We start from the raw sequence: 22,573 nt of genomic DNA on the forward strand, positions 1-22,573 counted from the left end.
TGCTTTAGGATCTTTCCAAAGGATTAGCCAAAGCGGTATACAGTGTATACTTCTTTCTTTCAATGTATACTCCAGAAAGACCAAGATCTATCTCCCTTGCAATTAACCAAAGTTTTCCAGAGACTAGCCAAGCAACCCAGTTTCCCTGCAGATAACAACTATGCTGTCTATGAGTGTCCTTACTGATATTTGAAAGTGTATTTGCCTACTACATATGCCTTTCCTTTTTCTTCAAATAGTGTTTAACCTAGAAAGGGAAATGGTATATTATTTTAGGTTTTTTTCTCAAATAACCCAGTGCACAATGAAATAGGTCGTATAAATAGCAGTGTTTTTTTCAATACACATTTATACATAATTATATGCCTATGTGTGTGTGTGTGCTTGTGTGTGTATGATTATTTTCTGTCAGAAAAAAAACTAAAATATATTTACAAAAATATGAGTGTGCAATAAGTCTGTATACAAGAAACAGAGTGACCATTCAAAGCATGAGATGTTTGTAAGCTGTGACAGAATAAAACTGACCTCTTGGGATTGTTTTTGCTTTAACAAAATTTCAGTCTCATAGTTAAGTCAATTTGGTTCCCTTAATCATTCAAACACTGACTATTCTAAAGTTCTGATTTTTTTTTCTGACAAGAAATAAGCAGCAACCTATTAAGCGTAATTTGCGTTTTCTTAATTACTTGATAGAAGGTACTGTTCTTCATGATAATTGGCCATTTGTATGATTCTTTAAGCAGAGTGATTGTTCAACTTTCCCCCCATTTTTATATTAAGTCATTTGTCTTTTCTCTTATTGATTTTCAAAAGCATTTGGCATATTAGTAAAGTATTTGTGTTTTCTCTGTATTGTGTACTGTGAATAATTTCTACATTTATTGCTAACCTTTATATTGCTTTTAAAATTCTTTGTCTTTTTGTTAAGTGGCATGTAGAAAATGGCCAGCTATCTTCAAGTCATATTTATGTATATACAATTTTTGCCAACCAAACAGTTCCTAAGTAAAGATATTACTTAGAATGAGAAAAAATTGTAGAAATAAATAGTATCAGAGTTTTATAAGATCTTTGAAAATGAGCAAGACTGCTTTACAGAAACAGAAATTATCAGGAAATGTTTATAATATTCTATAGAAAAGAAAAACATAGTGTGACTGGAAATTTTGAAAGATAAAATTCTAGGGCTAGCAGAGCTATAGAAGTAGGGAGCTGTGAATACAAAAATAAGAAAAAAAAGGAAAAAAGATTGGTTCCCTCTTTTCCACAAACCAAGCCCTTACACATGCTGAGAAATGAGTCTACAGTTAAACTACAGCCCGAACTTGGAGATAATGTGCATCACTGCTGTTTTCTTCACAAAAATATTTTGCACAGTACGTGCCCCAGTAAGTCCTTTTGGAGTGACTGCTATCCTTCCTTTCTATACTACACCTTCATGTTTGAATAATTTTAAGGGTTTATAAAAGATAGCTCACAAAATATTTTGTTTGGATGTTGACTGTGGCAATAACGCTACAGGTTAGCTTTTATCTCTACTTTATTGAGGAGAGAACTTAGGCTCAAATCTGTGATGTGACATTTCCAAGACCATAGAGGAGAATGAAATAATTACTACAGTCTACAGTTTTCCTCAGTGTTGTTTCCACATTGCCATTCCTCAAGTTTAGAGTCCTATAAACATTGATATGAAAAGGTTAAAAACGTTCTAAATGTTTCCAGGCTTGGTAGTTCATATGACTAAAGGCAGGTTGTAAACAAATAAGGAAATAATGATACATCTTCACAGAATTGTCTATTCCAATTGCTGTCGTGACTTTTCTGTTCAGAGTCAAAAGTGTTATTAAGAGAGACACTCAGGTTTTCTCCCCACAACTGGTTTCAGTATTAAAACACGTATAGCTCGATGGTGGGTGAAGGATGACTCTGCTTAATAAGCAAGATGATGATGATAGACTCTTTAAACACCACTGTGACTAAATGTGATTCTAATTCCATTTTAAAGACTTTTATTTATTCTCCCTCAATTTTATATATATTTGTAACATGTTTTTATTATAACTCCACCATACTGCCTATAGAATTCTTCTTTCCTGTAAGACACTGCCATACTTTCATGTCTTTATTGTTTATGTCCTCTGTGTCTAATTAAATTTGCTTATATGTACAAGGATAGGCTATTACCACACCATGGGCAACTAACTTATCAGTGAATAAACCACCTTGGAAAAAAACCTCTGCCTTCCTCAGCAATCACTGTCAATAGACCCTCATCTAGGGCTAATGCTTCATGCTCCTATGTGCATGCTATTCTGATGACAGGACTTTTATATACATTTCATTCAGGTTACAACACCTTCTGTTCATTCATGAGTACAATAGCCATGGTATAGGTTTTTCCGCACTTTATTGCATCCCCCAACTATGACATCCTTTTTTGATCTCTCTTCTACAGTATTCCTTGAAGCCATGGTGTGTGTGTGTGTGTGTGTGTGTGTGTGTGTGTGTGTGTGTGTGTGTGCGTGTGTGTGCGTGTGTATGTGTGTGTGTGTTAGATGTCCTGTTAGAGATGAATCCTAAACCGTTACTTATTCTCAGTGATTTGACAAGGTATAAATCTATATTTACCAATGACAAGTAATAAAAGCAATTTCTCTGATCAAGTGAGAGTCTAGCACTAAACTATGAGTATAAATATAAATATTTAAAAAGCAGTTTACCAATATTTCTGTTTAGCAAACAATACTATAGTAGGTTTCTTCCTAAGGCACTTTGATTTGTCCAGCTTTTTATGGGCTTTTGATAATCATTACAATACTAGTCATTAATTCCTTCCTTTGTAGTAGGCCTGAAACCCACTACAAAAAATGGTTAGTATCCCTCATCATACTCATGTACCCTTGAACCATAGGATATTCCCTGTCTAGACGATCTGTATTGTGAAATATAAGGTCCACCACTGGTAATTCATCTATGACTGTTCTTCTCCATGAAAGCTAATCAGAGGGGGAAGTTTATAAGCCAGTTTCAACTTGTTTTTCTTATGTGGTGCAACTTACACGTTTGCTGTCTTCAGTAACAGGATCTTACTTTATAGCTTTTTTTTGGTCCCAATTCCCTCCCCTCTATTTTTCCCCTTAAGCCCACCATCACCTTTTCTTTCCAAAACTCACATGCCCTTTTAAAATGTTCAATGCGTTCACTTAGTGCTGCCAATATTAATGGCTATAGTGCTATCTCCTGGACAACAGGTAGCCTTTTGGTGGTCCCATCTCTGAAGAAACAGTCTTCTTTCTACAATAGTCATCAACTACAAATGGCTCTTTAGATAAGACAAGTATTTCTTGGGCCATTCCTCCATCCATGCTGATTTTGACTGTCTGGACCATGTCCATATCCTTTACATGCAATCACAGCCTAAGTAAATTCAGGGTACAAAGGGCCTGTCATATCCAACAAATACTCTTTAGTATTTGTAGATGTCCATTACCTTATCTTTGGTGGTCACTAATGTTTTATTCATTATCTCAGGATTTATAAACAACATTATCCACCCATTCAGGGTACCACAGTCTATACTCATTTCCAAAAAGAAAAAGGAAAAGAAAAAGAAAGAAAGAAAAGAAGAGGAAAAGAATAAACATGCAAAGTGGCAGCATTCAATAAGGCAAATCTAATTCAGATGGTGAAATAATGCTGGGTTTTTTATATATTATAGAATGGCAGACTATTGGCTCTTCTAGTTTAAACTGAGACTGTCCATTGAAAATATGCAATGCCAAGCTTCTCAAATACATATAGATTTTTAGTGATAGCTTCTCTACTAAGAGTCTAGGATTCTACCTTTGACAAGAGATACAACCGCTTGCCCAAAGGAAAGACATGTTCACTATGGTGTCAGAACCTAGACAACAGAGGCTTAAACAATATCACAACTTATTCCAACTACAACGCCAATGAATATATGCTGGAGAGTAAAATAAAATGGCACAAATTAGAATTGAGAATATAAACCAAGAAGGTCAGAGGGGATGGCAAGCTAAGACTGAAGGCTGAGCTAAGTTTCTGAAGAATATACATGACAGGAAATAAATCTTGAGCAAGAAAGGTGTAAGTGAATGGAAGATTTGGTGGGAGGAAATAAGATGGAATGGATATGATTTGATTTTAAAACAAGGAAGAAAATAGATGGTCAAGTTACTACAAAGCACAGAACACAGGTAACTTTTGTGATTTTTGTTAGTGAATGAGAAATTTTCATGAGTTTTAAATGAAGGAGTGTTTCAATGGTGCACACCTTTTTCTTTATGATTTTTGGCTAGAAAAAAAATGATGATCTTTAGAACTGTGAACATTAACTAAATTTGATAAATTCCTTGCTTTAGAGGAAGCATCAAACCTAAGGGACATCAATAACTTTAGGAATAAAGCAAACAGGGTAATAAATGAAAACTCATGACCCTGATATGAGGGATTTACCAAAGAGAAACCATTCTTAATAGCAAACTTCTCAAAACACCCAGTTTTTAGAGAGCCCCTTCCTGCCATTTGATTCTAAAGTTGATCACAGCATATCCTGGCCATTTACCTGTAAGAAGTCTGAGAATTTAAGTGGTGAATGATAGGGATGGACCTCATGATAGTCTTCACTGAAATAAATGAATGGACAATTGGATAAAATGGGCATGTAAATGAAATGGCTACTGTGCTTCACTGCAGGATTCGCTGGCAGTTTATTATGCAGCAATACACACGGAAACAAACTGCTTATAGTGTTTTGGCTGGAGTGAGATAATTAAAGTAGTGATTTCAAACCTCAGGCAATAGTAGGAGACATTTGGGAGGTTTTGTAAAGATTAACTAGGTCCCACTTGTCTGGATCCTAAAGGATGTATCAGTAGGACTTTGTGCCCAGGAATCTGCATTTTTATAGATATCTATTAAATTTTGATATACAGCCAAGTCTCAGAACTATTGAATTTAATAAGCTTGCCAAGACCCATTCAGCCCATTGAGTCTGTAAATTATCAAACTGCAGTAGAACCGACATGAGACTGGCCCGGTGGAGCTAATGTGAATTGCCAAATGTTTTATTTTCGATCTTATTTGAGGAGAAAGCCAAATGATATTAGTAAATAAGAAAAAATTGATTAGTACCCAATTCTCCCAGTTAGGCATTGAAGACACAAACTATTATACATATATACATGTACAATATATATTCCATATGTAGTCTAGTTATCATAAGGAGTAAATATGTCTTGGCTTATGCTTGAGGTGTATTAGGCTCAGTGAGGAACAAGTCATAAGATAACTAATTTTGAATATGCAAGAATTTTTTACAATGGGTTTAATTTTCTGAGGTGAATATCAGCAATTTTCTTCCCATACATTCATCTTTAAACCAAGCAGCCTAGACTTAATTGAATGATCACCTAGTCAATGTGAGAATCATAGGTAGAGTCCAGATACTGTCACTATACTTTGCTGAAATAATAATAATAATAATAATAATAAATAGCAATAATAATAATATCAAATACCATGATTAAATTATTAGTTACTATGTGATGGAGCTAATTAGTTTACTTGTCAATGTCTTCATTTTTTAAATTGTCATGAAATATTTTTTATATTTCTTAAACTCATTTTACAGATTACAGAGAGTTATAGAGAATGCCACTTGTACTGGCAGCCGTATCCCTAGGATCTTGCCTCAAGCATCTTTAAAAAATGCTGTAGCCAACTACAGCTCAATTAAAAATCTACATTAATTTTTACTCATTTTTTCTCCTCTTTTGCACTAATCCATCGTTCAGCTTTAAAGCTCAAGTAGTGACGTTCAGGGAAAGAATAAGGTCATAGAGGAAAGGACAAGGTGACAGACAGGTGGTCCAGGAGGAAGCAGTAGAGCAATTTCAGCCATGGATCTTGGGTTTTATACATCTTGTTTCATAGCTTGGCTTCCTTAACTTTCAGCTCATGATTGAATTCATTCCTCGAGTCTAATTCTCATTTTATAAAAGAAGTTTAAAAGGATTGTTGGGTAAACAAATAAATGCACATATTAAGTCTCGGCAGTGCACAGAGCTCATGCCAAGCATTTAGTCACTGCTACTAATTGCCATCACAGAAGCAGTGGTAGGACAAATAACAATAAAAGCATTAGCATCAGACTGGGGATAACAGTATGTATGCAAATTGTGCTTTTCTTCTGGGCTGTAAAATTTTCTCCTTTATCTGTTTTGTTCTGTCATGGATCTTTTCATTGTATTTGAGCCATTAGAATAACGATAGTGTTTTGTTTTGTTTTCCAATAATATAATTGAAGTATTACAATTGTGATGTTTTAAAGTTCTAAAAGGGAGGAGCTTCAAAACACCAACTGCATGCCAGGCACTTCCCATGTCTTAAATGGGTACACTGTAATTAAAATTTAGATCATTAGCCCTGTTTGATAAATGTAAAATATCTAAAATAACAATTTTAAGAGGATGGAGAGATGCCTCTGTAGATTACAGTGCTTGCAGATTTTTCAAAAGACCAGAATGTGGTTCCTAGTTGACAGGGACATAAACACCTTTATCTCCAGGTCCATGAATTCCGAAACCTTCCTATAGCACAAGTTACGAGCTCTCATATGTCTGCACACATACTCACAAAGAAAAGTAAAACAATCTGGAAAATATTTTGACACAATAAAGAAACAAATTGAACAGGATACTAGAAGATGGAAAGACTTTCTGTATATGTAAATTGGTAGAATTAACACTCTGAAAGTGGTTATTTCAAAACAAACGAGCAAAAATCTACATACATATCAGATCTAATTCGATATGTATGATCTAATCAGATCTAATCAAAAGTGCAAAGACATTCTCAGAGAACTAGAAAAAATCAATCTCAAAATTCATTGTAGATGGAAATGCCAAAGGTCCGTGAATATCAAATCAATACTAATCACAAAGATTAATGTAGGAGGAATCACAATATCTTATCTTAAGCTTCACTGGAGCATCCAAGAAACAAATAGTATGATTCAGCAAATACATAAATCATGGAATAGAGGAGTATTTGGACATATATGCACACAACTCTAGGTACCTATGTTGAACAAATATCGAAAAGAATAAGTTGGTGGAAAAAAGTCAACCTCTTTAACAACAGGTTTGGGGAAACTAGACATTCATGTGTAGAGAAATGAAATTCAATCCATATCTCTCTTCTCCTTTCCAAAAATTCAGGTTTATCAGTCATTAATATAGAACTTTGAAACTTCAAAGTTGCCAGGAGAAAACATAGGATACTCAAGATAAAGTTAAAGGCAATAACTTTCTGAAAAAAAAAAAAACAAAAAACTTCAAGAGTATAAAAAAGAAGTCTGAGACTTGAAGACGATCCTGCATTCCTTGCAAACTTCTGAAGAGTCAAGGAAACTTGAGCCAAAGAGAATAGACAGCCTGAAGCATGGAAGACAGACCTTGTTCACTATACATCAGATAGGTGGTTGATAACTGGGATATGAAGAAATATAAAGATATATAGCAAAGTGCAATTTCTTTCAATTAATTTCAAAGAAAAAAAAAGTCGTCCAAAAAAAAAAAAAACACACCAATGTCCTATACATGTTTGATAACGTGTTTAACATTGTTATTCATCAGGAAAATTTTAGTTAAAACATCTATAATGTTTCCTGTTATCCTAGACAGAATGTCTCCAGAAATCACACAACAAAACTGGTGAGCAGATGAGGAAACAGAAACATTAATTTGTGGCTAGAACAGCAGTTTCCAAGTCACAGGTCACAACACTTTTGGCAAACCTCTGTCTTCAACACTATTCATATTAGGATCCATAACAGAAGCAAATTACACTTACTAAATAGTAGCAAAAGTGATTTTATAGTTGGGGATCACCACAACACAAGAAGTGTAATAAATATATAACAAAGTTTTAAAACATGTATTAAACATATTTTTACATGTGTTAAAGTATCACTGCATTAGGAAGATTGAGAACCACTGGGCTAGAAGGAACTTAAATTGTTGGAGCAAAGTGTACATACGTATGTACTTCACCTAAAACTTAAAAATGAACAATACGTCACTATTGTTCCATCCCAGGAAATGCATTCAAATTTTTATGTTTTATCATACATGTACCTGCATACTCAACTTTATTGCTATGTAATTAACAAGAACTCCGGACTCTCTGAATGCGGCTGTCAATGAAGGCTGACTGAGAAGCCAAGGACAATGGCAGTGGGTTTTGATTCTACTGCATGGTCTGGCTTTGTGGGAGCCTGGTTTGTTTGGAAGCTCACCTTCCTGGACCTGGATGTAGGGGGAAGGACCTTGGACTTCCCAGGCAGGGAACCCAGACTGCTTTTAGGACTGTAGAGGGAAGCAGAGGGGGAGTGGGAGGAGTGGGAGGGAAACAGGAGGTGGAGAAGAGGTGGAAATTTTTAATAAATAAAAAAAAAACAAGAAAACAAGATCTATGAAATAGAAACAAACAAAATGTCTACCAACAAATAAAGAAAATATATCATATATAACAATGGAATTTTATTTAACTGCAAATAAAAATGAAATAACAAAACCTACACTAAAATGAAAAGAATACATAAATTTTTGTTCATAAGTAACATATATATTAATTTCAATTATTATATATTTTAAAATATATAAATATATTGTATATATTCACATGTAATATATGAATATATGTCTCTCTATGTGTGTGTATGTATGTATACATAGGTAGGGAGTCATGAAATCAGTGGGATCAGGTGAAAGAGAAAATTTTCAACAGAAGAATGAAATAAAAGAGAAGACAATAGATTAGATTACAAATTTTTTTTTTTTAGATTACAAATTTTTAAGGTGCCTACCTAACATATCAAAACAGACCTGGCCACCAGTTTCTTCCTGCATCCTTCAGGCCCTGTCTGTTACAGAGCCTTAGAGTTCATAGCCCAGGTGCTGGAGTGCCGTTCCCTGCTGCCATTCCCCATAGAATTTAACCATTTTGGTCTGGTCTTTTTGTCTGCTCTCTTTTAATCCTCCTGGCTGCTGCACCTGCAGGTCAAATCATTTATTATGACCATGTCAGACACAAGAGGGAGGAGGAAATGCAAGGTTATGTATTAGGCTTTTATCTCACCTTTAGTGAGATGAAGAAGTGCTTCCTGTGAATCACATTAAAAATAATAATTCCAGTCTATAGACTCTATGGTTTACATCCAGAAAGGAAAGGGGATGCGTGGCAGAGAGACGAGAAGTCTTAGAACATCGAGTTCTAAGGTTGTTTCTTAGGCCTTCACTTTGGGGTATTACATTTTGACCACTCCAAATATCCTTAGGCTCTCCCTTGATAACTAACAGAACACAGGCTAATCTAATTCTATACCAGGTTATAACAGGAGAGCAATTGTTTACATCTGTTAGGTTGATTTTATACACCTCTATTCCCATCCAAGGAGCTGATGGTGTACTGAAGTAGGAAGAAACTCTAAAATCCTTATCACCATTCATTAATTAGAAGCAGTCATTGGAGACTAAGAGAGGAGCTGTTGTGTTTTTCCTCCCTGGGGCCTGGGCTGGGATGATTCCCCACTGGGACATTTCTACTTTGCTTGAGTTAATGATTCCAGTGTAATCAACTTCAGCCAAAGAGAGTACAAAATAAAGAACAAATAAAGGACAATTGTAGGGATTGCACATAAACTCTCTTCGGCCATATGTAGGCTTGCACAGCTAATGAGTTCCCCATTCAGGCTCTCCAGTGGCAGCCTATTGTAATGGCCCAGAGCACTCAGACGAAAGTGCTGTGGGAGTTGGAAAGGGACAACTATTATGAATGGATGCTGAGGATGGCACTTTGATTAGGGAGGGAGGCCTTCCTCACACTGACTGCCTTTTATAGATAGGAAAGTGCTGGGCCCAGGGAAGCACACCAGATGCTTGGAAAGATCCATTTTTTTCCCTTGTATATAATTACAAGGGAGATGAGGAAAGGAGTTGGGAGAGGAATAGTAGGACACAGCCTTTGTATTCTTGGAGGACTTAGACATTCCTGGGATTTGAATGGAGCGTTTTTAGTTTTCTTCCACGTTCAAGAAAGGACAGCAAACACAAAACTCATTACATTCAACAAATAGAAATGGGGCTGAAAAAGAGATGAAATTGATGATTACTCATACCATTGTTTGTAAAGGGCACACAGAGTTAGTTTCCATATATGAAGTGTTACACTTATGGTTGGATTTGGCGATAGACTCTGCACAATTAAAATATATGAAACCAAGTATCTGTGTTATCTTGCTTGAAACTTCAACCCATAAAACACTAATTTAAAGAAGTTTACTAGGTTAGGAGAGAACAAGGTTCTGAGGTTTCCTGCCCCTGTAAGAGCACATAATTATCTTGGGACTCCTAAGATATACCAGAAAAGGTTGAGCTTGATTTTCACAGCATTATTGGCATGCAGAAAGACTGGGCAATCTGTTTGAGCTTGCAGAACTTCTATTCTGTCACCTTCAAATCACAAAATGAAACCCCTGAGGACTGTGGGGGGCTTAATGAAAGACGCAGGCTAGCACTTGGAAAAGAGAAATCTCTAAGTCTATATTACTTTTAAGTTTGCCACTAAATTTATTAATTCTGACAAAACTCTCTTAGTACTTTAAATGAGGCAAGGAAATCTATTCTATAACTGTTGTTGTCTTTTTAATAGTAGAGCTCTATGCAATGTGACCGTCACAAGTGTTATTATTAAAATGATTAATGCTTTAACTGTTATTAATTGTATATTATATAGATATCACCACCTGTTAGAATAATTATTTTTTCTTCATAAACATAAAAATGCATGAAGGAAATAGGTCAAGTGGGATATTTAATGATTGCCTCAGCCTGTGCCTGTGGTAAATTAAGAGATAGAACTGTGGTATAAAAGTAACACATTAACCTGGTTACTTCAGAGAGGATATGTATTTGAGTGAAAACTATTGAAATAAACAAAACATAGAACTTGGGATACCAACAGAAAGTTAAAAGTATGTAACATTTTTTATCTATTTAGGGCTCCCTACATTGAAGTCTTCCTCAGCTAACAATCCTCCTATGAAACATAGGCCATAAAATGACAAGGATAATAATTATGTAAATTATTGCCAGTCTGATATGTAATTAGGACATAGGTGGTTTATGAGAGAAAAGTTATCCCATTGCATAATAGGGGCTCATTGAGCCTTAAGCTTGAAGTACTATTTGTCCCAAAAGTATGTTTGAAAATGGTTAGTAGAGAAAATATTTCTCATAACAATAATATTCATTCTACAAGAGTGGATATTAGTTCAAGAAGACAGCCAGATCTATATTGCTGGATCGAAGAAATAATAGAAAGTTCTTAGACTCATGCATCCAAATCAGAAAATAGGTAAAGCATGGAGAAATTTTCAAACCTGTACTTCAGATTAATATTCCCAATGAAGAATCTTTGTTCTCTTGTATGTTTTAGAATGTGGAAATGTTCCACCTGCTCTAAATTAAACCATGCAGTAGCTTTTCTACATTTACAATATGTGAATATTTTCCATCCACATACAGATTCTTAAGAATGCATTATTAAATTTCCTGGTTGTACAGTGACTTTGTACAAGTTATCCATCCATTGCTTCCTGCATTCCCACTCAGTGGACCAACCTGTTTTCTGTTTCTCGGACAGTATCAACAAGGCTGTGTCTCAGAATGGAATAATATTTCATATCCTTTAACGCTCCTTTCAGTGAGCACTTGATCTTAAGTTTCCCCAATTTAGTCCAAGTGTCAGTACTTTCTTACTTCATTCTTTCATTTATCAGTTGGAAAAGGCTGTTTCTACCAAAAAAGATATTATGAATTGTCCTTCTACAAGCAGCTTATACACTATTACAGTTTTGTGCATTTTGAAAAATTTAATTTTAACCTTTTCAACTGCCTACTTCCTATCTTTCCTGTTTTATTATAAGATACACTGACCAAGCATCTTAAGGAAACGAAGGGGCATATTGGCTCACAGTTCAAGGCTGTAAACCAGTGTGATGGGTAAGTCAGTTGCAGGAGCTTGAGGCAGATGATGGCATTGTGTTCACTGTCAAATAGCAGAGGATCATGAAGGCTTATACTTACCTTACTTCATCTTTTTATACAGTCTAAAATCCTATTCTTGGAAGTGCTGCTATCTCCAGTGGACAGTCCTCCCACCTCAATTAACATACTTAAGATAATTCCAGTAGGCATACTCAGAAGCCTGTCTCCCAGGTAATCTTTTCTCTCATGTAGTTGAAAATTAACAATCACACATGTCTACAAGTAGAACCATTGGGTCATATTAGTGTATTATTTTTATTGATTGAAGACATGATAAATTGATTTCCACAGAGGCTGAATCATTTTAGAATTTCACCAGCCAATTCATGAGGGTGCCGTTTCTTCTGCCACCTTAAACCTTACTTATTTTTCACTCAAAGCCATTTCAGGAGGGAAGGAATGGTTTTTCTTCTGGATATGATTTTGATTTTACTAATGACTCTAGACAATATCCTAATTATAAATGTGAACTTTCCTTTTTTTTTGGATGCTGCTTCCCCCTTATATAAGTTTTATTCTTCCTTCAAGTTCAAGTCATTAAAGTGTGTCAAAATCTTAGGTATCTTTTGTGTTTTGCTATCCTGCATTTGTCTCCTGTTTCTCAGGAGATTCCCTCTGCCCAGTGAACATTATAAATACATTTCCAGCTCAAATTAAACACTTTGATTCTCTAAGTGACACATCACAAAGGATGTACAGACATTCATCTCAGCTTGCTCACTCTGGTCTATGGAAGGCAAACCTACATCTTTGCCTTTATCGACTCAGCAGGGTATGCTGCGCACACTGTAACTCTTTGTTTTGCTGTTCCAAACATGAAGATAGTCCAGACTCATTCTCTAGTTACTTTTGGCAGGTATTGCAGACCACAGTGTCTATCGAACAGAAGTCACACGTATTATTCTTTATTTGTAAACCCAAAATATCCTACACTCTCTGTGAATTGAGTGTAGGAGTCTCTGCCATCCTTTTCTTTTTCAAGAGTAGTGAGACAGTGGAGCCTCACAGTGCTCAGAGGGCTCAGTTAAAAGCATCTCTTTAGTAATCTCTTTCCTTCTCATAATTATGGTGTTTCCCTCTGTTGTCAGGGGATAAGAGTTATGAAATAAACCCTATGATATGATTTTAATAAATTCTACTTGTGATGATAATTTATCATAATTAGGACTTATCTCTATTTTTAATTCTTTTTTATTTATTCTTTGTATCTTTCACATCATGTATCATTTCAATTCGATTCATCTCCCCCTTTCATATCTGCCCTCTGCTCTTGCACCTTCTCCCTCAAAATAAAATGAAATAAATTTTAGGAGGAAAGAAAAAGAGAGAAGAAGAAAATGAAAGAAATATCTCACCATGAAATCATGGAATCATGAAACCTATATTATGGCACAGTGAGTCATATAGTACAACTTTGGACATATACCTTTATTTGTAAGTGTTCAATTGCAAAAAAAGTTACTGGTCTTGTTCTAAACCTTTGCATTCTATGATATCATCAATACTGGACCTTCACTAGGGAACCTTTATGGTATCTTGTTGCCCTGTGTGGTGGAGATCCTGCAGCTTTGGAACTGTAGTACGTGCCCCTTCATGTGCTCTAGCAGATCATAGATAGTGAGGATGCTGGGGTTGGTCAACTCATAATCCTTGTTCCGGGCCTTGGTAGTTGCAGGCTTGGTCAGGCCAACAGTTGTACCCTGTCTTTATCACCAGGGTGAGCTGCAGGGTTGCCCCAGCTTGTTCACCCTATGCGACATGGAGCAATGTGCAGGGCCAGTTCTCCTGCTTTCAGGCCCTCAGAGTCAGTTCACCCATACGTACACTAGCAGGGTCAATTCTACTGTGTTGTCCAGGAGAGAGGCAGGGTGGGCAGGGATACCTCTTCCAGCTGCCATAGGCAGCGTGGGGTGGAGGTAGGGAGAAAGCTCTTGCTCTTGTCCATGCCACCACATGGCAAATAAAGGGTTGGGACAGATTTTCTGAGCTCACTTGGGACAGGTTTACCCTTTCTCCATTTAAAAGGGTCAGCTCTACTGTGCTGTCCAGGTGAGGAACAGGGCCTACTTTTGTGAGTGTTATAGCAGGTAAGGGGGATCGTCAGCTCCCTTGTCTGACACAAGTGGCGACGAGGTGGTCATCTCTCCCTCTCCTACGGTGCCACATGACAGTAGTGGGGCCAGCTTTCTCACGTACACACCTTTGGGACCTGCTTACCTTTACCCCCGCCAACAGGGTCAGCTCTATTATGCTGCCCAGGTAAGGCTCAGGGCCTACTCTCAAGAGAGCTGCAGCTGGTCATGGGGTCAGTTCCCCTTCTGACACAGATGGCGAGGGGCAAGGAGGGAACATCTTTCCCTCACCCATCCTATCAGATGGCAGACGACAGGGGTGGAATTGTATTTGTGCTTAGGGCCAGTTCACCTATGCCCCCAAGAACAGGGTCAGCTCTGCTGTGCTACACAGGTGAGGTACAGAATCCAATCTCCTAATGCTACAACCAGGGTTATGGTAAGTAGATATATGGCATGGGAGAGGGAGAGGGAGAGGGAGTGGGGAAGAGAGAGAGAGAGAGAGAGAGAGAGAGAGAGAGAGAGAGAGAGAGAGAGAATATGGTGGGTAGGGTAGGGTATGGTATGTATGTGTCAAGTCCTTTGGACAGAGGCAGATCTGGAGAAGTGAAATCTATAAGGAAGCCGTTGATGTGGGTGGTTACTACTCAGGGCCATGATGATGTCTGGGCCTGGACTGCTGCCAGGATCCATGTCTGGGGTCATGGCTCTGATGCAGCTGTAGTGTAGGGGCTTCTGATACCACTGAAGGTGGAAAGGATAGGGCTGTACAGAGTTGCCCCACCCTTTACCCCACCGAAACTCTAGGGAGTACTTACTTGTTAATTAGTAGCTCCAATGATACACTGAATTACACCTCCTTCAAAATGTATGTGCTGTGAAGGCTGGACAGATGGCCTAGAAATTAAAAACATTTGCTTCTCAGGATGAAGAACACGCACTAGATTCCCAGCACATAACTAAATGTAAATTCAGTTCTATGAAATCTGATACCCTCTTCTGGCTTCCACATGCACCAGATATGCACATGATCTACATATATACACATAGGCAAAATGTTCATCCATAAATTATATACAATGTATCTTAATAATAACAAACTTAAAATTATTTTGGATCCTAAGCTACTGTGTCTCAAATATGGTGATATTTGGATATAGGATTGTTATAGATTAGTCATGAAACTAAAATATAGGTCCTAAGATAGTCTTTAATAAATTTCTGGTTGTTGAGTGATAAAAGAAATTTTTATATCAAACAATATTTCAGTGTATGTGCATACAGAACGGCCACATAAATACAATAGGTTGAACACTGAGTCTTCGAAGACATCCTACCACATGTAGGAGAGAAACAAATTTCTAATATTTAAACCTCCAAGTCTGTCATATAGTATTATAGCAACTCTGGAATACCAACAAATCCCTCTAGCTGGAAACCTGGATAGAAAGTTGCCTACTTCAAATCCGATAAGATAAAATTAGCTTGGTGATCACTGGTATTCATATACTGAAACCTATTTCCTTTAGTGATCTTTGGAGATAATTAGGCTATGAAGTAAACTCATGGATGGAATTAATGCCCTTGTAGGATAGTTGTGTTCTCCACCATATGAGGATGCCATCAGAAGAAGACAGTTGTCTACAATACTCTCAGTAGACATGTTGATTTATTTCTCTCTTGTTCTTACATACTCTAGCAGCCAGAACTATGAGCAGATAATCTTTCCTATAAGCCAATTGGCCAGCAGTATACCTCTGAGATAAGCCTGGGCAAATGACTCTAAAATATCAGCTTTTTAATACGGGGTTGCCTTTAACCCTTACTTGCTGAGAACCCTTGGCCAAAGGACCTTTGTTTTAGAATAATGAGCCCCTTAAATAAAGAAAGGACACTAATGAGCAAATGTTAATATTCTGCTAATACAGGGAGTTTTTAATTAATATGCACCTACTTAATGCCCACATGAATCTCATTCCAGCATTTGAGGGGTCGTGAGAGAATTTGTGAGAAGGTGCTTTATATATTCTAAAGTCTTGTAAAATGCTCATTAATAAAATTACATCTACAAAACTGGTAATTAGAGGGAGACAAAATCAATTGGTGTGTTATTTTGATTTGAATTAGAGTCAAGGTGTAAACTAGAGTACACACCTTTTTTTTTCCTGTCAGTAATCAACAATTAATCAACCCCAGTGTATTTTTGAACATAGAAAATCATATATTTTCCATCCTCCAGCTGGAAGACTGCCATACCAAACAGCCAAGATAAGCTACAAGTTGAGTTAATACTTGCTGCTACTAAGAATTTAATTTCTGCCCCTTTTTTTCTTCTTTAGCCCATGCTAAACAATCACTATAAAGTTTTCAAGAGCTGAATTCAGGAATAAATCTGAATCCATAATCTTCATATCTATATTCATGGGATCACAAACTCATCATCTGGTGAGTGTCCATATGGAATGGGAAATGTGCTAGACATTTTACATATATATATATATATATATATATATATATATATATATATATATATATTTTACTTACCATTCATGACAGCCCATTATGGTGGAGGTTAATAACTTGATCTTAAGTTTAAGCAAATTGAAGTTTAGCAAGATCAGTGATTTTCCATGCACTCAGATAATATGGGCACTTTCTCTTTGATAAGTTCAGAGTTTATGCTAGAGACCATAATACAAAACTTGCAACCCTGGTAGAAAAACAAACCACGACAAAATAAAGATTGAAATATAAACAACTGCTGATTTGACAGAGACGACTCATGTTGTAAATACAAACTGGACCTCCAAAGTTCTTAAGGAAGAACACGACAGAGGGAGTCTTAAAATTCAGATGAAGACAGGGAATTGCATCACTCCTCTAACTAAACTATGAAAAAGGGAAATGTTTTGGTTATTGTATAGGAGCTGACCTTGTCACCTTTTGATAAAAATTAAAGGGGGCTGGAGAGATGGCTCAGTGGTTAAGATAACTGACTGCTCTTCCAGAGGTCCTGATTTCAATTCCCAGCAACCACATGGTGACTCACAGCCATCTATAATGAGATCTGGTGCCCTCTTCTGGTGTGCAGGCAGACATGGAAAGAATGTTATATACACAATAAATAAATAAATCTTAAAAAAATTTAAAAAATTAAAATTAAAAATTCATACATACTCAAAGACAGAACAACCAAGTAAAAAAGACACAATTTAAATATGTCATAAATTTATATAATGTCATATTTTCTGCAGTATTAATTTTGAAAATATTTCTATGAATGTGTCCTAGGTTTCTTTTTCTTTCTTGTGATACCAATTTACTTTCCTAAGCGCCAGCATTTTAAAGAGTCTTATACATTGCTGTTAGGATAACAGGACATAGTTTAGAAGAGGAGCACTTCAATATGCTTCAAAACCATAAAATACTACTGAAAATACAAACTCATTCTCTAGGAAAGCAGTTAAGATCTTGGCATACCTAATTCAGGCTGATAGTGTCTAAGTAGTACATGAATTCCAGGAGAGTTTGACCAAACCCATCATACAAGCTGAACTTAAATAAGCCAATATACGTATAGCATGAAAGCTAACAAAGCCCATTCTTAGACACTGCTATGATAAGACATTGCCTGCCCCACCTTGCTTAGGTCTCGGTTGTTTCCAGATGGGGAATGTGACACTTGCCATCCCTTCAGTCTACTGCCGTCATGCTATTACTACTTACTCCCCAGTACAAGCACCAATCATCTTCAGGAATTCACACAGAAATGATCAGTATCCAGATCTCAAAATTAGCTTCAGACTAGCTGAATTTTAAGCTACAAGAATCTGTGAATGGTCAATAAACAATATATGTTGATTTGAGTTACTCAAAAAAATACTACTGGAAATTGTATCCTGAACACACTTGTAAATAGACTTACCAGGGAATGAATGAAAAAAAAAACACTGTGAATAACTAACAATAAAATTTCTACTTATGTTTCTTTTGAAAATGAAATAAATAGTTACATTTTTAGTCAATGTTCCCTGTTTTCTTGGGTAAGCGGCTTATGTAGAAGAAATAGTGTCTAGAGGAACCTGGGTCATGAACCTCAACACCAAGAAAGGCTTGTCTTCCAACCTCTTAACCGTGGTCTCCTAACAAATTGAGTCAGACTAATTTAAATATCTATTGCCCTCCTCTCCTATAGTCTACATTTCCTAATCTATTTTAAAACAATGTATGCTTTTAGCTCCCTTGTTTAAAATCAGGTGTTCATAGGTTTGTGGGTAAAGCAAAGGACACTGTCACTAAGACAAAAAGGCTACCTTCTGACTGGGAGAAGGTCTTCACCAGCCCCTCATCAGAGAAAGGTCTGGTCTCTAAAATATATAAAGAACTCAAGAAACTAGACACTAAAACACCAATTAACTCAATTAAAAAATGAGGTACTGAACTGAACAGAGTATTCTAAACAAAAGAACTTCAAATGGCCAAAAGACACATAAGGTCATGCTCAACCTCCTTAGCGATCAGGGAAATGCAAATCAAAACAACTTTGAGATATCATCTTAGACCTGTCAGAAAAGCTCAATTCAAAAACACCAATGATAGCCTATGCTGGAGAGGATGTGGAGTGATGGGAACACTCATCCATTGTTGGTGGAAATGCAAGCTTGTGTAGCCACTGTGGAAATCAGTGTGACACTTTCTCAGGAAACTGGGAGTCAACCTACCTCAGGATCCAGCAATTCCACACTTGGGAATATACCCAAGAGATGCCCTATCATACTACAAAAGCATTTGTTCAACTATGTTCATAGTAGCACTATTTGTAATAGCCAGAACCTGGAAACAATCTAGGTGCCCCTCAATAGAAGAATGGTTAAAGAAGGTGTGGAACATATACACATTAGTGTTTTACTCAGCGGTAAAAAACAATGATCTACAATTCTTAACACATATCTAGCTTAAAGACCAAGAGAAAAAACAACTGTGCAATAAATGAGGACAATGACCTCCAAATGTAAACAATAAATATCAATACATAAACAATATATAAGTATCTTAATCAGAGGTAGAAATGTACACTGCAATATGGCATACATATATCTATACAATATGTATCAATACATAAAAAATGTTTTAAACAGGTAGAAGCATGCATACATACAATATTCAATATATGCCGATGTAATTATCTATAAACAATAACTCACAAATATCATTATTATCTATCCAATTATCCCCCTTTTTCCCAAAAATATCCTTGAGCTTATAAAATTCCTTTCCCAACTAGCAACTGTATACTAATTATAATCAATCCCTAAATATTGTTCCTAAATAAGAGGACAAACTTTGCTGAGAGAGGGGACATCATCCTCTAGAATTACTTCCAGCTGACATGGGGGTGAGGTTCTTTCTGGAGGATCCTGTGAAAGTAAAATGATGGTTAAATTTCAAGATCAATGTCTTTTAAAATTGCAAACAGTCTCTGAGTATTTTGTGGTGGTCTGGCCAGACCATGTTGTACAAGATGTGCACCATTTCAGCTAACCAAGTTGGAATCATCTGTGCAGCTGATACCCAGAACAGGACTTGTAGTAGCACTATCAGTATCATGACGTCATATCAACCGAGTGGAGTTGTTGCTATGGGGGTCCCATCTTCTTCCTGGAATCTTCAAATGTCAGTGCAGGAAAAACTCATTGTTCATTGTGAAAAACTTAAACATTAATTATATAGACATATACAAACATATATTCAAGGAAAGGTATGATAGACATATTCAATGAAAAGTATGATAGATATGAAGAAAAGCAAAGATGTTTTCTAAACTCATATTTCTTTCTGTCTCATATCATGACTCTTGACATAAGACAGAAACTCCAGAAACTCTGGGTTTTTCTCCTAACAACAGGCTTGGAATTAGAGAGGGACCGAGCCAAGAGTCCAACTCCAAAACCATATTCTGAATACTATAAATTCAGAAATATGATTTAATATATTCCAGAGCTTCATACTCACAGAACCTATTCAGTTTTCTTGATAATCCATATTGTGTAGTTATTTTTCCATCTGTCAGTATTCAAACATCCAGGTTCCCTTGAATTTTTCAAAGACAAGTGTTTTCCTGTGGAGATAAGAACAGAACCCTGCCCCCATTCTATGTTTTTCTTACCACCTGTATGGTTATCATCATTGTAGATGTTGTCATCTGTCCTTTCCAAGAGTTTTCTTCTCTTCAAATCTAACCTTTATTAATTTTGATGTTATCCACAATTTTTCTCCTCCTGTGGAAACAAGAGCAAAACCTCTTCTCCAACGTAGCACATCTCCTGGCTTCCATTGAGAGGTCAGCAAATCCTTGATATAAACCGGTTGATTTAGTTCAGCAGACTTTTCCATTATCCAATGCCTTTCTGCCGCTCTTGTTTCCTTCTCATTAGTGTTAAGAAAATTCAAGGTTAATAAGGCATTATGTAATCTATTTCTGGGGGCATTTTCCACCCCTTTCTGTTTATTTAACATATCCCTTATTAAGTTCGATTTGACCTTTCTATTACTGCTTGACCTGTAGGATTGTATGGTATACCTGTAACATGCTTAATATTATAATAAGCAAAAAACCATTTCATTTTCCTAGATACATAAGCTGGACCATTATCTGTTTTTTATTTGTGCAGGCATACCCATAATGGTCATAACTTCTAATAAATGTGTGATTACTGAGTCAGCTTTTTCTGAGCTTAAAGCAGTTGCCCACTGAAAGCCTGAAAAAGTGTCAATAGTGTGATGTACATATTTTAATTTTCCAAATTCTGCAAAGTGGAACACATCCATCTGCCAAGTTTCATTCCTTTAATACTCTTTGGATTAGTCCCTGCAGGCAATGGTGCTTGGTTATAAAAAGAGCAAGTAGGGCATTTCTTTACAATCTCCTTACCTTGTTACCATGTAATAGAAAACTCTTTTTTCAAGCCTTTGCTATTGACATGATGTTTTTTTATGAAATTCAGATGCCTGCAGCACACTACCAATCAATAATTGATCAATATCTGCATTACCTTGTCCTAGAGGACCTGACAGACCCGTATGGGATTGGATATGTGTTATATACATAGGGCAGAGCCTGTTCCTGATGATATCTTGTACCTGGATAAACAATGAGGTCAGTTCTGTATCATCAGGTATGAATTCAGCAGTTTCAATATGCAAAATAACTCTTTCTGCATATTGTGAGTCAGTAATTATATTAAGAGGTTCTTTAAAATCCCTAAGCACCATAAGGATGGCATATAATTCTGCCTAATGGACAGAATCATAAGGACTTTGTTCCACTTTACTCAATTCTTCTGATTTGTAACCTGCTTTCCCTGATTTATTAGCATCAGTATAAAATATACGGGCTCGGGTTATTGGAGCATCACAGACGATTCGAGGAAGGATCCAAGAAGTTCTCTTTATAAAGTTAAGACTCTTGCTTTTTGGGTAATTGTTATTGATTTCTCCCAAAAAAATTAGCACAATCTCTTTGCCATGGTTCATTGTCTTCCCACAACTTTCTTATCTCATCAGCAGTGAAAGGCACTATAATTTCTGCTGGATCTATACCTGCTAATTGACAAAGTCTCAATTTTCCTTTTATAATCAATTCAGAGACTTTTTCCACATAAGTTTTTAATTTTTTACTTGGTTTGTGTGGTAAAAAGATCCATTTCAAGATAGGAGGGAGCTTCCTGCTTCCCAGAATACTCCCAGTCTCTTTGCTCCATCCCTACTTCCTGCCTGGCTTTCCCGCCTATACTGGCTGCCTGGCCAATCAGCATTTTATTAAAATACATGATTGACAGATATTTCTCCTGCACTATTTCCCTCTTTTTTTTTTAAAAAAAGGAAAATATCCATAGTCCATTTGTTGGGAATGTGGGCATAGTAGTCCAGGCTACTTTCTGCTAGTTGGGGGCAATGATAATCTTATGGGGACCTAAAGAAAATTTAGAGTTATAATCATGTCCTGACTGGAGTATCCTGTGAGAACTGATCATCTCAGGCAGCATCTTGAATACGTTCTGGATGTAGAACCCAGACATCTGGGTCATCTGTTCCTACCAGAGATTTCTCGGGTGGTCTCTCTTGGTCAAACTGGATTTTTTTTTTGGAAAGTAATTTTATTAAATTATAAAAAGTTTCCATTTACGCCCCTCCTCGCAACGCCTTCCCACTCCCCCCCCCCCCTCTCCTCCTTCCTCTTTGTCCCCAAGGGCAGTCAGGGTCTCCTGCCCTGTGGGAAGACCAAGTTCCTCCCCCCTCCCTCCAGGTCCAGGAAGGTGAGCATCCAAACAGACTGGATCCCAAAAATCCAGTATATGCAGAGGA

Source organism: Myodes glareolus, chromosome 3 (genome assembly GCF_982192425.1).
Source record: "Myodes glareolus chromosome 3, mMyoGla1.1, whole genome shotgun sequence".
Lineage (NCBI taxonomy): Eukaryota > Metazoa > Chordata > Mammalia > Rodentia > Cricetidae > Myodes > Myodes glareolus.